This window comes from Callorhinchus milii, unplaced genomic scaffold (assembly GCF_018977255.1).
Source record: "Callorhinchus milii isolate IMCB2004 unplaced genomic scaffold, IMCB_Cmil_1.0 Scaffold3, whole genome shotgun sequence".
Taxonomy (NCBI): domain Eukaryota; kingdom Metazoa; phylum Chordata; class Chondrichthyes; order Chimaeriformes; family Callorhinchidae; genus Callorhinchus; species Callorhinchus milii.
In genome coordinates this window covers 59,451,552-59,465,544 of record NW_024704744.1, presented here as the reverse complement: position 1 = coordinate 59,465,544, position 13,993 = coordinate 59,451,552, and positions in this window count along the sequence as shown.

The window sequence follows — 13,993 nt, the reverse complement described above, 5'->3', positions numbered from 1 at the left end:
CAGTAATTAAGGTATACAAGTTGAATATGAAAGAGAACCAGTATTTACGATGCTGATTGATAATGATGTGCTTCAAAACTTTTTTAAAGTGCAATATAAATGTAAGTTATTATTGGTTACTATCACACACACAAATAGAGGTGTCTGCCAGGTAGAATCGGGTGTCAGAGACTGATAAGGGTATTGTGGGAAATAGCTAGAAGTTTACAATGCGATTTATATTTATATAGCACCTTTCATGTCGGGAGGACGTCTTGCACATTAATTCCTATTTTCCAACAAGCTCCGGTGTAGAATGAAAAACAATTTATCTAGACTTTTGGCAAGGAAGAGTTTCAATTGTTACTTCATTTGAGGTTATCTACCTTTACTTACTGTACTACCATGTTCAATCAATGCTCAATAAGCTTCCTAGTTGTTTCTTTTTGGTCAGCTGGATGTCTCAGACAAGAGGTAAACACATCATAAGGCTTAAGAGTATCCAAACCAAAGTTTCACACATGTGTCATCTACATGTGGAAATTACTTGTGTCTGGAATTAATGCGCCCTCTCTCCCTGGAGGGATGCATCCTGCTTACCTAATTCTGTAGAATATTAAGCACAGGCTGGCAAGAGACTCCAGAGCACTGGTGTAGTTTAACATAGCTCACCATTGAGAGCATTGTCTGGCAAGATTCCCCATTTAGGTGGGCAAGAGCAATTCAGCATACACGCGCGAAACTACATTTCAGTAAAGACTATGATCCAGTGCAAAGGTTCGCAAACAAATTGGTTTTGGTGGTTTCAGTGTGCTGGGCTGCACTTCACACATTCATTCACACACTCTCCTGCTCCCCCAGGCTGGAGTGGCTGCTGTGATTGCACAAAATCACGTGGGTGCCACTTGCAGCCACAGTGCCCACATTTAATAACCGCTGGTCTAATGGCATGGGAAAGGCAACTTTAGGGTAAGATTTTAATTGTGTTGTTTGAGTGATCCCAAATCCCAATGTTACCTGAACATCTAATTTACTAAAGGAAAGTGCCATCTAGCCGTGTCAGTCAATTTCAAGTCAGATTAGTTGTCTTTTCCTCCACATATGCCTAAGGTAAATAATATTTAAAAAAGCACCACTTTTCTATAAAATTGAATAATATTGCTGAGTCTGTAAATGAAAAGCGAATTTTTATGATTTGCCGTATATGGGAATACAGAGAATCAAATACACCCAATTTATAGTCACCCACCTTGAAGCTACATGTAGCTATTTTACACTAATACAATGTTTACATTTAAACTCTGTGCTGAGATTACTTAAAATCCCTTCAATTGAGACCCTTACTCAACCCACAGTGAGAGGACATGTTCAACTCATCAGCCTGGGCTACATTCAGACTCGGTTCCCAGAGGTCCAATTCACTGCCAAAATTAAATAATATATTGAATTAGGATGGCATCACTATATTGATAAGGTTTCTGACCCCTTCTATAGTCGTGCTCTGTTTCAGGAAGGAAAAGGAGAGAAGGAAGGAAATCTAAAATAAACTACAGCTGCTAAATTGAACCAGTGTTATTTACTGTGATAACTGGGCTGTTTCGTGAGGGTAAATCACGCAAACCTGAATTCGGTTTTGAATGCTAATGTTGTTCCGTAACCGTAATAGCCTCATGTACTTCAGAAGCCAGTGACAATAATTCAATTGAGAGATAATAAATGTGACAATTATTGCTTTGGTAAGATTGAAACTTTAAAGTCTTCTTTTAATTTTTGATTCTGGCATAACATCTTCCAGTCATCGCAGAACCAATGCTGTGGATTGCTCTGACTGTTGCATACTTTATGTACTATATGCATATATATATATAGCACGGAAACAGGCCATTCAGCCCAACCAGTCCAATTATATTCGACAAGTCTCCACCCACTTCTTATTCCCTCCCATACCTTCTATTCCTTTCTCCCTCATATGCAGGTCTATTTCTGCCCACTTTCTACCCATACATTTGGCAAATTAAAGCTCCCTCCCAGCCTCCAGGTCCATAATAAAAACAGATCCAAAGTTGGTTCAAGGGCTTAGCAGGATTAAAATTAGCTGCCTGATGGATGTTTGCAAATGTTTCTCATATCTCAGGCATCCAAAATAGTTTGTTACTAGAAATGACCTTAACAATTCACCTTCAAATTGGTATCAGGGTCAATGAGTTCCACTCACATGTTCAGGCCATATAGAGTGCTTCTGGCATCAATTGTCAGGCGGACTCAGAAATTAAGATCCCATTGTGTAAAGTGAACATTACATATAAGTTATTGATAAGAATGATCGTTGCATTTTGAAGAGACATTTATTTTGCAAGTTAAAGAGATCCGTATAATCACAATTAATCGTCAATCTCCTGCATTTGTGGAATAATGTCAATAGGCATTGTCTTCTGTAAATATTTCAGCAGTTCCTGGCTTAAACTATTTGTAGCACACATATCTGTGTCTGTGCCACTGAATGATTATGTACAGTTCCCAGACACTGGGTTACTGGTGTTATTATTAAGCTTATTTCAATTTCCTCATGGCTGGGTCGGAAGGCTTTCTTTTTTAAAAAATGAAGTTAAAGATTAAGATCTTAACCATTAAGACTATGTTTCAGTTCCATATCAGCAAGAACACTATTTAGTATCTTTCTGGGACCGACACGGATGGTTGGTTCAGTAAATGGATAAGTCAGACTCATGCAGCGGGAGTTAGTATTCTGAAGATGAGATTGAGACACAACGTTGGGAGCAACAACAAGACAAGATTCCATTTATTGAGCACCTTTCACGTCGGGAGGACGTCCCAAGGCGCTGTACAGTTGGGTCAGGACCCGAGCAAGGGGGAAATGGTCAGGGTGAGGGAAGGGAGGGAGCGAGGAGGGGGTAGAGAGTCGAGAGGGGAGCTGAAGGCACGGTCAAAGAGAAAGGTCTTGAGACCGGCCTTGAAGGAGGAAAGGGAGGAGGCGGCGAAGGCACTGGGGGATGGAGTTCCAGAGCCTAGGGGCTGAGAGGCTGAAGGCCCGGCCACCGATGGTAGGGCGGTTGGGGCGGGGGATGTGGAGCAGACCGGAGCCAGAAGAACGGAGGGTACGGGCAGGTAGGTAGGGGGATAGTAGGTCGGAGAGGTAGAAGGGAGCAAGGCCGTGAATGGCCTTGTAGGTGAGGATGAGGATCTTGAATTCGATCCTCTGGGGGATGGGGAGCCAGTGGAGGCGAGCGAGGGTGGGAGTGATGTGGTCGCGAAGTCTGGTGCGGGACAGTACACGAGCTGCAGAGTTCTGAATGACCTGCAGCTTGTGGAGGGAGGTGCCGGGAAGGCCGGCGAGGAGAGAGTTCCCATAGTCCAGCCTTGAGGTGATAAAGGCGTGGACCAGAGTTTCAGCAGCGTGAGGGGTGAGGTAGTGCCGTAGTCTGGCGACATTCCGGAGGTGATGGAAGGCGGTGCCAGTTGTGGTGCGGATGTGAGGGAGAAAGGACAGCTCAGGGTCGAACAGAACCCGAGGTTCCTGACTGGCTTTGAGAGGTGGAGAGTGCAGCCTTGGATGCTGATGCTGTCAGCGCCTGAGGTGCGGAGGCGCTGACGTGAGCCAATCAGGAGGGCCTCAGTTTTGCGCACGTTGAGCTGAAGAAAGTTGTCTCTCGTCCAGGACTCGATGTCGGACAGGCAGGCTGTCAGGACATCGGTGGTCGTGGAGTTGAGGGTAGAGGAGGAAAGGTAGAGTTGGGTGTCATCCGCATACATGTGGAAGTTAACCCCATGTCTGCGGATGATGTCACCAAGGGGGAGCATATAGAGGGTGAAGAGGAGGGGACCGAGGACAGAGCCTTGAGGGACACCGCACGAGACAGTGCGGGGGCCGGAGGAAAAACCATTCGTGGAGATAAAGTGAAGACGGTGGGAGAGGTACGACCTAAACCACTCAAGGACAGGGCCTTGAAGGTTGAGGTGGGAGGACAAGCGGTGGAGGAGGATAGCGTGGTCGACCGTATCGAATGCTGCCGATAGGTCGAGGAGGACGAGGAGGCAGAGGGAGCCCTGGTCACAGATGGTCAGGATGTCATTGGTGACCTTGACCAGGGCAGTTTCTGTGCTATGGGCAGCACGGAAACCCGACTGAAGGGGTTCGAATAATGAATGGTTGGAGAGGAAAGAGCGCAGCTGGGAGGCGACAACTCGTTCCAGGACCTTGGACAGGAAGGGGAGGTTGGAGATGGGCCGGTAGCTTGATAGCTGCGACGCATCAAGGGAGGGTTTTTTCAGGGTGGGAGTGATGGTGGCAGTTTTTAAGGGAATGGGAACAGAGCCAGAGGAGAGGGACAGGTTGACGATGTCTGTGATATGTGGGGCAAGGAGGTGGAGCTGGGAGATAAGGAGTGGAGTGGGGATGGGGTCAAGGGAGCAGGTGGTGGGTTTCAGGGATAGGATGAGTTTGGTGACAGAGGGTGGGAAAACGGGTACGAAAGTGTGTAGGGGAGGATGGGTAGGAGTCGGAGTGTGGGAGCGAAGGGGTGGGGGGTGGGTGGATGTTGGAGGGGAAGTGACCATGGAGCAGATTCCCTTGGATTCAAGGAAATCCAGCATCTCCTCGCAGTGAAGTTTGGAGGAGATGACCTGCGCGGGGTGGCGGGGGGGATGGAGGAGTTGGGAGGTGTTAGAGAATAGTAGCCTGGGGTTGTCGTTCGCCTCCAGGATTATCCAGGATTATCCTGGAGTAGAAGGACGATTTGGCCGAGGCTAGAGTGGAGCAGTAGATTTTGAGGAGGTCCAGCCAGATTTGTCGGTGGACCGTTAGGCCAGATTTGACCCAGGTGCGTTCAGCGGCCCACCCCTGGCTCTTCAGTGAGTGGAGGTGGGTGGTGAACCAGGGGGAGGAGCGAGAGTAGGAGACAGTACGGAAGGTGATGGGGGCAAGAGTGTCAAGTGTGGAGGAGAGGGTGTTGTGGAGGAGGGTGAGAGCAGAAGAGGGGTCAGTGAGGGTTGAAAGCCAGAGGGAGAGGAGTTCAGAGGACTCCAAGGCAGCGGTTAGGGATTGCAAGCATAAAGCATAAAGAGTGCTTATACTGCATCGGTTCCTATTATAGGTTACTCAAAAGTACAAGACATTGACACAGAGTGCCAAAGGAGAAAACAAATTCATTGCTCACCAATTTACACTGATCACTATAAATATTCATCCGATATATTAAAACACTTTGGCGCACATAATGCAAGAGGTCGGTACTCTGCAGTGCTGTGTCCAGTAGTGGGCTGGAGGATTCCCTCCAAAGTGATAAATTCTCAATCACAAGTGTACAGTAAGGGGCAGGTGCAAAGCAAAGGTGAGATGATTCCTTGCAAGAAGGGAGAAAAGATGGGGGAGCAGGTCTAATTTGCAGTATGTCATAATGAGTTTCCTTCGCAAGACATTTTTTTTAAAAATTTACAGCACAGAGGCAATTTGGCCCATTGTGTCAAATCTGAATCACACAAATGGGAACTCCTTCTGGTAACTGGAAGTATTCCACTCTAACATGGAGGAAAGAGATCTTGTAGATTGATGGGATTTCAAATGATATTACCTTATACTGCAAATTAGATCTGTATAAAACAAAAATGAGTGAGAGCGCGAGCAGAGCTGAGATGTGATCAGACACTTTTCAATAATAATAATAATCCTTGCATTTGATATAGCGCTTTTCACGTCTTCTAGACATCTCAAAGCGCTTCACAGAATAGACTGTAAAGTGAATTGACTGTATATTTGTTGGTGAAACGCAGCAGCCAATTGTGCACAGCAGTGTCCCACAAACAGTCATGGATTGAAAATGACCAATTTATTATTGTTTTGTTTTGGAGGGATTATTATTAGGAAACTTGCCCAAGGTTTTGCCCTGCTTGGAATTGAACCCAGGTGTCTCGCTTGCAAGCTGAGTGCTCTAACCACTGAGCTACAGGACTCCACAGGTTATACATTGGTAGTGAGCTGAAACTGGCAGGTGAAATCAAGTGAGATTAAAGCCAAGAGAACAAAAGCTTTTATGGAAGTTCCCAAACCCACCAGAATATGAAATATTCAGTCTGAAGAATGTTGATGGTATTTAAAATAAACAGAAAAAAATGAACAGGTATAGATCCCTAGATCCAGCAACCAATTATTTTGTATTTATTCAAAAAATACAAAGAATATTTCTACAGTTCCAAGATAAAGAAAAACTATACAAGAGGAACATTCCTGTTAATATGAAACACGTAGACCACGAGAGCATGTGATCACTATTCACCTGTAATACATAGAATTCCGATCTGACAAATCCTTAATTGGGTTTTAAAAATTGAAACTTATTTTGATAAACTTCTCTCTGAACAATAAATACACTGTGCGATTCAATGGGTTTGCAATCTGTCTTACAATGAACGTTGCATTTCCTCAATGGTAACAGTTTTGATAGATGGCAGAATTTATTCTATGTACATGACGTAACAATCCAATTAGAACAGCTTTGCTATAATGCTGCTTGCCAGTTTAAAAATAAACCAAGCAGCTGTGTGTTGCTCTTACTACTGTCAAGTTGTAACCATGTCAACCATTACCCCTATGTATTGTAAAGAGCCACCAGCAAAAAACACAGCAAATTTAATTAACTAAGAACTAAATACAACAACAAAATCGTATTTGTATAGCGCCTTTCACGTTGGGAGGATGGGAGGATAATAAAATAGAGAATGAAGAAACTGATCTTATTTTCACTGGAGTAAGCACTCCGGGCGCTATATAAATGCAAGTTGTTGCTGTTGTTGGATAGAGAATTTTGAGGTGAGACCTGAGGAGGTCTTTAAAATTAGGAGGGCTTTTAATGAGTCGATGGGGAAAAATATTTCCACTGATCAGTGAATCAGTAAATAGAGGGCATCAATTTAAGATATACTTAGCAAGGGAACAAAGGGAGCCAGTGGAGCCTGGCAAGGGATGGGGTGATGGGGGCACAGAGTTTGGTACGGATGAGAACACAGACAGCAGAGTTTTGGATTATTTGGATTTTATAGGTGGTGGAACTGAGGAAGTCAGCGTGGAGGGCACTGGTAAAATCAAGGTGGGAGGTGACGAATGCGTGACTTAAGATTTCACCTGCGCTGGATGTGAGGCATGGTCAGAGGTGGGCAATATGGCAGAGATGAAGAAACGTTGTCCTGGTCAGGATTTGGATGTGGGGTAAGAAAGACAGTTGGGGATGGAACCTGCCGGCCAGGTTTGCAAAGTTCAGTGAATCTGCGGAATAGGCCCTGGAGATTAAAGAAATCAGAGCCACAGGTGAGAAGATGTTGACAGGAGCCAAGGAGAATGGCTTCTGTCTTATCAACATTTCAGTAAAAAGTTAGTGCTCATCCAGGCTTCGATGTCTGACAAACAAGAAAACACTACATCAGTGGACCTGGGGTTGCGGCTGGAGAAGCAGATTTGGGTGTCATTCATGTGGAAGTTGACCCCTTGTCTGCAGATGACATCACCAAGAGGGAGCACGTGAATGAGGAAAATAAGGAGGTAAATGATACAAACGGCGCTATATCAAATAGAAAGATTATTATGATTATAGCTGGTTTAAATAATGCTCTCAGTAAAGTACAACGGTACTAGTTTTCAATGTTATGCAGTCATTTTTTAATCAATTGGACTGGGAAGAGGGGAGAAGAGGCCATGTGTTTCAACTTTAATCAATTTATTCAATTTCCGTATTCCAATCTGAGCATATACTGTACTGTAATAGAGCATTGCTTCTTGAGCACTACTGGAGTCCTGGAGTCCTGTAGCTCAGTGGTTAGAGCACTCGCTTTGCAAGTGAGAGACCTGAGTTCAATTCCAGGCAGAGGGCGAAACCTTGGGCAAGTTTCCTTACTCCACACAGAGCCTAATAATAATCCCTCCAAAAAACCAAAAACAATAATTAAATTGGTCATTTTCAATCTACGACTGTTTGTGGGACATTGTTGTGCGCAATTGGCTGCCGCGTTCGCCCACAAATATACAGTCAATTCACTTTACAGTGTGTTCTGTGAAGCGCTTTGGGACGTCCTCCTGACGTGAAAAGCGCTATATCAAATGCAAGGATTATTATTATTATTACTGAAATTAATTTAAAAAGGTATAATCAGAGAGAGTATGTGAGAAAATTGTACCTCTGGAGACAAATGTTGACTGCTGTGCATATCAAATGTCAGATACCCATATTAGTAATAAAATGATTTCATAACCAACTTACTATAAAGTTTAAAAATGAAGTGATTTTAGACCAGTGTTTTATTGTAATTATACTATGAAATCATTTTAAATCAGATGTTATAAGATTGCATATGAAACAAAGGGAAGTTTTACTGAATACTACATCTTAGGAGGGACTGGCTAGCTCTAGAGATAATAATCTGCTAAATTAATGTTGATAGAAAATTCAATTTACTTTTGTATTTTAAGTGTCTTTAAATCTTTATTCCCTGCAGAAATTTATACAATATAACAGTAAAAAAAGTGGAAATCTCAGTGTGCAAATAACAGAACCCAGCTCCTGAATACCAATAAACATCTTAAATCTTAAATCACCTGTGGAGCTGGTGTTTATTGAGTGTGTATGAATCACTTTATTGCCTAATGCACTCTGGGATTCCAATAATTATCTCTTGAATATTAATTGGCAAGAGATTTGTGACATTTTTGTTGAAATAATTTTCATTCTCCTTAAATTTATCCTGGTGGAAAGCAACAAAGACACTAGAGTGTATTACAAGACTGTGTAGCAGGATTTGCAGAATTTGGTCAGTGTGAGCATGGAACGAAAGTAAGCTTCAAAGTTATCAAATATTTTTGGTTACTAAAAAACAGTACTTAGAATGGTCTTGCAATCCCGATTCATGCAAAATTGTGTCATGCAAGTTGTTCATCCGCTATTGAGAGTAGTGCTCTGATCAGACCGCACCTAGAATAGTGCATAGTCAGTTACCGCAACACAAGGGGCCATCCAGGCCCTGAAGGCAGTGCAGAGGAGAGCAACGAGGACCATCACCAGTTCCGGACACGGGGCGTGCATGCACAGTGCAGCGCAAGCGGCAAATGGGCTACACTCTGCTGTTGTGATTGTATTTGTGTGTCTGTGTGTGCATGTGTCTGTGTCTCTTCTATATGTGTGTGTATTTATGAGTGTCTCTGTGTGTCTGTCTGTCTGTCTGTGTATATTTCTTTGTGTCTATGAGTGTGTCTCTCTTTTTCTCTCTGAGAATGTCCCTGTGAGTGTGTGTTTCTGTGAGTCTGTGAGTGTATGTGTCTTTCTCTGTGTCGCTGAGTGTGTGTGTGTCTCACTCTGTGTATGTGAGTGTGTATGTGTCTCTCACTCATAAAAACTGGTCACCAAGTTTTTGTTAACAAAGCAATTAATTTTTTTTGCAACAATCTAATATGTGTTATTTCCTTATGTTTGTTTTTTTATCAATAAAGTGAAAAAATGTAGCAGTAAAATGTACCTCAATAGCACCAATCAACCCCCATATTTCAATGTGAAAGTTACATAAGAATAAGCCTGGCATTTGATATAGCACTGAGCTAACTTTCATGTCAGGAGGATTTCACGTCTCGCAGGACTTTGCAGGATTTTCATGTAATATGAAGCGACTGTATATTGTAAGAGGATGTACATTTTGTAGCAAATCAAAAAAAGTGACAGGTTTAAAGTATGATAGGATATCAGCAAAATTATACCAGTCTATTTTTGTATAAATGTGCCAGTACTCTGGCCACAGAATAATTGAGGAACAAATAATAGCAATAATAATAATCCTTGCATTTAAAAAAGAACCTTATGTCACTGAAATGTCTCAAATCGTTTTGTAAGATATACTGTAAAGTGAATTTTTAAGCTGTATTTTGTGGGCTAAATAAAATGACAAATATAATCAATTTGTGTAGAGTGTGCAAAAGTGAATTCTCTTATGTATACGTATTTCTATGGATCAGAAGCCATTGTTGTAATCCTTGCATTTTGATTTAGCAATCATCCTCCTGGATCACTCTGCCGCGTTCAACACAGTCGACCACGCCACCCTCCTTCACTGCCTCTCCTCCCTCTCACATGGTACGAGTTTTACTTAACCAACCGCCTCTACTTTGTCTCGGCAAATGATTTCTTCTTCCGCCCCCTTCTGGTCACCTGCAGGGTACCTAGGGTTCCATCCTTGGCCCTCTTCTTTTCCTCCCTCTTGGCATATCATCCACACATAAATCTACTTTGCCTCCTCCAGCATTGACTTGTTCTTCCGATATTCTTTCAGCTTGTCTGGCAGACATCAGGGCCTGGATAAGTGCAAACTTCCTGCAGCTGAATAAGGATAAGATGGAAGCTATACTCTTTGGCTCCTGTCAACGTCTTCACTCCTGCGGATCTGAACTCCTCAACCTCCTTGGGGTCTCCTTCAGAATCACCAAACCAGTGCGCAATCTAGGCATCCGTAGCCTCATCTCACCAGTTCTGGCCAGGCTCCACTGGCTCCCCATCACCGAACCGATTAATAATAATAATAATCCTTGCATTTGATATAGCGCTTTTCATGTCGGGAGGACGTCCCAAAGCGCTTCACAGAACACTGTAAAGTGAATTGACTGTATATTTGTGGGCGAACACGGCAGCCAATTGCGCACAGCAATGTCCCACAAACAGTCGTAGATTGAAAATGACCAATTTATTATTGTTTTGGGTTTTTGGAGGGATTATTATTAGGGCTCTGTGTGGAGTAAGGAAACTTGCCCAAGGTTTCGCCCTGCCTGGAATTGAACTCAGGTCTCTCACTTGCAAAGCGAGTGCTCTAACCACTGAGCTACAGGACTCCCCGATTAACTTCAAGATCCTCACACTCGTGTTCAAATCCATTAACTTCCTGGCACCTCCCTACACGTCCGACCTCCTCACTCCCCAATCCACCACTCGGCGCTTCCGCTCGACTGGCACTGACCTCCTTCTTGTCCCTCGCACCCTCCGCTCTACCATTGGAGGACGCGCTTTCAGCCACTATGCCCTGAAGCTCTGGAACACTCACTCAATCCCTCCACCTTGCTCCATCTCTCCCCTTTTTCAAGTTCCGCCTGAAAACCTTTTTGGGCATGGATTTGGTCACCATCCCATCCACCCCCCAGCTCAGAATCAGGCTCCGCCACTGCTAAGCACTCTGAGACGCTGCCCTGCATGGAGAGCGCTGTATAAGTGCAAGTTGTTGTTGCTATTGTTGTTTTGTAACTATATCAGAACTCAAGGGCGCTATATAAGTGCAACTTGTTGTAGCACCTCATCATGTTGTTGAGACATCTCAAAGTGATTCATAGGATACACTGTAAAGTGGATTGCCTGTGTATTCAGTTAGTGAAACCATGTTATCATCATCAATGCCTTAGAGTAGTGTAAACTTGTCTGGGTCAGGAACTGGACAACTGAGACTGCCACAGAGAGGAGGGTCCGAGGGCCAAGAGAGGAGATTCACTTACCTGTCCCACCCATAGTAAACAGGTCATTTGACACCTGATAAGTGCACCTCACTAGGTGGCGAGCAGGAACTAAGAATTCCCTCAGCTTTTTGATGAGCACGATCAGCATATGTCAGTGTTGCATCCATTGTCCTGGCCAATGCTCAGATGTACATCCCTACCTATTGAGTGATGGTTCCACCAGTGAGAAGTGTGGAGCTTGAGCAGTAACTGCTTACTTCTCTGCATACCAGTCAAGATGGATACCAAGCACATGTGTGTCTGAAAACTTGGACACCAGGTAATGCCATCTAACAGCTAATGACGCAAGCCTTAAGGTTTTTTTTAACAGCTATTTGGTGGACATTTGCCTTTAGCATGGTGGGAGGACTTGTATAGGATAGTCTGTGATGTGCCAATCACCTTGATATTCTAGAGGTCTAATGCTGCTTATGAGGCTTACTCAACACCAACTGATTAATCCAGGTCATCACGAGGGGCTTTAGTAAATAGGCTTGTTCACCATGAAACTAATCCCACATCCAGGGTGTTCAGAAACAGGTCAGTGTAGGCCTTGGCCTTCCTTCCCTGCAGCTACAAATCCAACTCACTGATTGGTCCTGGACTTCGCAAATGAACTGAAGGAAATCCATCTGCTGCATATCCAGTAGCTCAGAGCTATACAGAGGAACTCTTTGGACTCATGTCATATATGCCACTATCTTAACCTGCATTGGGACCTTGCTGTCATTTACTGAGATTAAACAACAGCTAACTTTGGATATTAGCAAGGGTTCTTGAGGCCAGGACACTGAACTAATTTAAGAAACAACCTGGTGCTGAAATGGGAAGATGGTAGCGTTGATATTCTGGAAAGATGAGATCAAATGGGTCGAGAGGGCTTAATTTCTCTGAAACACCCTTGTGTTATCAATTACAAGATGCATCCTACTTGCAATATGGCGCACAGATAAAGAAACAACAACAACTTGCATTTATATAGCACCCGTCTTGCAGGGTAGAGTCCCATAGCGCTTGAAACCAAATGTCCCATACTACTGTACTGTGATGAAAATAATGGAGCCAGTTTCCGATGTCAGTCGATTTAATAAGATCACAGGATAATGTGCTGGAATCAAATATTATTGTCAATAGAGTGAAAGGTTTAGAAACACTTCAGCAGGAAAGGATTTACTAAATCAGATGGTACAAATGTAAACTTCTTTAAACAGGGGTTTTCGGGTCTCGCCAGTCTCCCCAGCTCCACCATTCACAAGATCCAGTTCATTCAAAATTCTGCTGCCCGCATACTAAGACCGAACCAAACTCCTTACCCACATCTCACCAGTTCTGGCCAGGCTCCACTGGCTCCGCATTACCAAATGGATAGACTTCAAGATCCTCACTCTTGTGTTCAAATTTATTCACTCCCTGGCACCTCCCTACCTCTCTGACCTCCTCATTCCCCAATCCACCACCCGGTGCCTCTGTTTGACTGGCACTGACCTGCTGCTTGTCCCTCGCACCCTCCGCTCTACCATGGAGGTCGAACTTTCAGCCACTACGCCCTGAAACTCTGGAACACTCTCCCTCAATCCTTCCGCCTTGCCCCCTCTCTCCCCTTTTTCAAGTCCCGCATGAAAACCTTCCTTTTCGGCCATGCTTATGGTCACTTCCCCACCCGCCCCAGCTCGGAATTAGACGCTGCCCTGCATGGAGGGCGCTATATAAGTGCAAATTGTTGTTGCTGTTGTTATTTTGTAACTATATCAGAGCTCAAGAATTCTACTCAACATAATATTCCCAACTATCTTGACTTTCTCATGACAACACGTTTTTTAGACTTAAAAAAAGTTTTCATATGTTTTTATATTTGATCTCCCACCGCACCCCCACCACCTCCATTTTTACCTTTACCCTACCTTCATGCTGGCTGCAGTAATTTCCCCAGCTAGTTGTGTTTTAACCTTAGGGGTCATTATAACCAACCCTGATCTTGGACTCACTTGACAACCAGACAGAAACATACTTTATAGCAGGGATCTCTCAATAAGTATCAGATACAGGAACCCAGACTCATTTTCTCTTCCCCGTAACCTCTACCCCCATATTGGTGGAGATTGGGAAACTCAGTACATACAACATATTAAACAGGGGATGTCTGGGTCTGTGAGCTTAGTTTCACTCCAACCCTCATTTATTGAAATATAGAGGGAGCTGAACACATTTTAGTTTAAAATATGCAACATGCCTGTGTTGTGCTGACCACATAAAGAGCCATCTGCACCAATTCCATCCTACACTAATACTCTATGACAGTACATATAGGGGACGCAACTGGATCCAGGGGACGCAGTATATATTGTATTAATTATTCAAATGTTCACCTAATTCCCTCTTAAATGACATCATGTACCCAGCTTCAATTCACCTGTGGTACGACTTTGTACATCCTAACATCCATTTGTGTAAAAAAACATTCTTCTAACCTCTCCCTCTAAGCTTGTAGAGATA